Raw genomic sequence first — 3,689 nt, 5'->3', positions numbered from 1 at the left:
CTCTATGCTACTTTCTCCCCATCCCCACCCTCCTCTAGCTTATCTCTCCACGTTTCAGGCTCTCTGCCTTTATTCCTGATGAAGGGCTTTTGCCCGAAACGTCGATTTTACTGCTCCTCGGATGCTGCCTGACATGCTGTGCTCTTCCAGCACCCCAATCCTGCCTCCTCTCTCAGCCAGTTCTAGGGTTTTAAGTGACCTGAGTTTCAGGCTTTCATTTGTTATACTCTCCATAATTTGACACTAAACTGGCAACTGCACTCAGGGAGCCCTCAAAGATGTTAAGGTTTGAGGGCTCCCTGGTGCAGTATGGCTGTTCTTATAAGATTAGGGTCTAGGGTGTATAGATTGGCAGGCACTTTCCCATTCTCCCTATGAATCACTGAAAAAAGCGGTTTGACGATACAGTGAATTGCTGTTTTGAGGTTGGCTCTCAGAAGATATTATGTTTTTGCACAAAGATATTGTGTTACCATATTACAATTTTGGGCAGTGATGCTGAGCTGGTACATATCCAGCTCTCACTGTTCATACTGTCTATACAGCTGGGCTGGGGACCTGCTTGTAATCTTTCTGTGTCATACCTGACCCAGGAATACCCAGTACTCTGGGCAATAGAAGTTAACTGATATTTGGTTCTTTTTCTTTTGGGCAGCACCATGGCTCAATGGTTAGCATTGCTGCCTCACAGCACCAGGGACCCAGGTTTGATTTCCCCCTCCCCTACTCAGGCGACTGTCCGTGTGGACTTTGCACATTCCCACTATGTCTGTGTAGGTTTCCTCCGGGTGCTCTGGTTTCCTCCCACAGTTCAAAGATGTTCAGGTTAGGTGGATTGGCCATGCTAAACTGCTCAGTGTCCAGGGATGTGCAGCCTAGGAGGACTAGCCATGGGAAATGCAGGGTTACAAGAATAATGTAGGGAAGTGGTCTGGGTGGGATGCTCTTCAAAGAGGCGATGTGGACCCAATGAGCTGAATGGCCTGCTTCCACACTGTAGGGATTCTATGGTATTCTAAGCATTAAAATTTACCATCAATGTAAAATATTGAATAACTTAGAATAACACTCTGGCCATTAATGGCAATAAATAGTGAATAACTCAACTGGAATCAATACACCAAATTTAACCCCGCTGCTCTTTGCAGATGTGATTAGTGGAAGCAAAAGTGGAAATCTAGTGGGGTTATAATTTTAACCTGAATGCAGGACATTAAACCGAGAGAATACAAAATTCAGAACATTTTAAAATGGTTTTCATCTTCCCTATTGTACTGGTACAAATCTGTGTTCTCCTGATAGATATTTCACCAGCCCTGCTCCTGACCCAGGGTTAATGATATGCACAGTTCACCACCCTGATCAAGTGAATAATGCAGATTCCTCTTTCTTTACAGGACCTCTGTAGTTTGGAGTTAAAGCCTAGGTCACAGAGGGAAGCAGCAGCAAGCAACTCCCCATGTGTCTCTTTTAATTAACACACTCGTAACTAAACCTGCTGGCCAAGGTCAGACACCCGTCTTTCTCAGACAGGCAGGAGGACGAGACTCAGAACAGCAGGGACGAGGACAAGGGAATTGACCTCTCCAGGAGCAAAATGTCAATTAATTATACTTTTACTACCCTCTCAATTATTACATGCTGATAAGCTGAATAGGATATCTGAAGACGGCACTAAATCACCAGGAACTCCCTGGCTGGTGAGTACAGTGTGACAATTACCATAAAATTCACAGATGTGGTGGCTAATAATAGGGCATAAATAGTTATAGGCTGTTTATGAGCTAATCCATACACCTGTCATATTTTCCATCTCCTTAACTGGACTGTTTTGTCACACTGGAGAACTTTAAGGTGCGGGGTAGAAACATCATAACAATTGAGTGTTTGAAAGTAAGCAAGTACTTACACAGTGCCTTTAAGACTGCATTGACAATATAACTGTTGGCACGAGGCAATTTAATTTACCATGGACGCTCAGAGGTTACGGATTTGTGGGTGACAGGGTGGGGAGGAAATGAAAATGCAAAGGTCCACAGATGATGGAAATGTGAAACTAAATAAAATTGCTGGAAACGCTCAGCTGGTCACACAGCCTCTATGAAGAGTGGAGGATTGAGTTCATGTTTCACATAGAAGGCCTTTCAGCAGAACAGAGGAATAGATCAGCCTTTGTTTGGAACTGGTAGTTGGTACAAGGACCACGCATCAGGATGGCTGTGATGCTCTTCCGGTTGACTGGCCATCGAAACATATTAGATTAGATTACTTACAGTGTGGAAACAGGCCCTTCGGCCCAACAAGTCCACACCGCCCCGCCGAAGCACAACTCTACCCATACCCCTAACCTAACACTACAGGCAATTTAGCATGGCCAATTCACCTGACCTGCACATCTTTGGACTGTGGGAGGAAACCAGAGCACCTGGAGGAAACCCACGCAGACACGGGGAGAACGTGCAAACTCCACACAGTTAGTCGCCCTGAGGCGGGAATTGAACCCGGGTCTCTGACGCTGTGAGGCAGCAGTGCTAACCACTGTGCCACCGTGCCGCCCCTGCTTTAATGCTCGTAAATAAAGAGTGGGCACTTGACTGAGGTATTGGAGGGCTGTCAAAGCCAACACTTTTAGGAGAGACGGGGAGAAAACTCGCAACAGGAAACTGCTGAGAGTGATGCAGGTCTCAAAATTGCTCCTATGCTGAATTCACAGCTAACATTCATTCATTCTTGACTGTGGGAACTCAGTATTGCAGGAATCCTCAAGCCTCAATACCCTCCGCTGAAGACTGCATGGAATCAGGGCCACAGCTGGGAGGATGATATGCACTAGTGAAATTGAGGCCCCCATGGATTCTTTGACAAAACAAAACCGAATAATAAAAGAGAAAGCAGATGAACTAGATAATGGAGGTCATTAAAACAGGGCCAGGATATATAGGGTCCCAGAGGATTTGGAAGGTAGGGCACCATTAACCTCCCCATCACACCTTAATGAGACCTGGCTTTTGAGCTCAGATCTACATTTAATGCTTTGTGTGTACTGCTCCTACTCCAACACTAACTTATTAACCCATCAGTCATAGGTTTGATTGACATATTTTCTTACACTTCGAGTTCCAAACAATACAGATAAGGAGGGCCCTAGTCTGGTCCCTGCTTGTTGTTAATTTAACTAAATCTGTCAGGGTTAGATAGAAACAAGCCTGGTGGGGAAAATCAGCCAGGATTCTTGCCCTTTGTCTTCTCTGGAAAGCACTGATATAAAGATATGTGAGGACAACTTTACCTTTGAGACACTCTTCCAGTAAATGTAAGCAAAACACTGCAGATGCTGGATTCAAAATGCTAACTCTGTTTCTCTCTCTCCACAGATGATGCCAGGCCTGCTGAATTTATCCAGCATGCTCCGCATTTGTTTCCCATGTGAAAATCCTTTCATCACTCACTATTTTGAGGTGAAAAATGTGCATTCGGGTAAAGCACTTTAGTCTCAGTTATGAATATTATTCATGTGAAGGTGCCGGTGTTGGACTGGGTTGGACAAAGTCAAAATCACAGTTCTTCATACTGATAATCAGCTCATACTTGAAATGCTTCTTGTGTCTTCCTCTGGTGTGGAGAAATTTTTATAAATAATTGCACAGCGCATTTAATAAGAATGGGCAGCCTGTACCCCTAAACATGGC

This window comes from Chiloscyllium plagiosum, chromosome 34 (assembly GCF_004010195.1).
Source record: "Chiloscyllium plagiosum isolate BGI_BamShark_2017 chromosome 34, ASM401019v2, whole genome shotgun sequence".
NCBI classification, from domain to species: domain Eukaryota; kingdom Metazoa; phylum Chordata; class Chondrichthyes; order Orectolobiformes; family Hemiscylliidae; genus Chiloscyllium; species Chiloscyllium plagiosum.
This window is presented reverse-complemented; position numbering follows the sequence as displayed.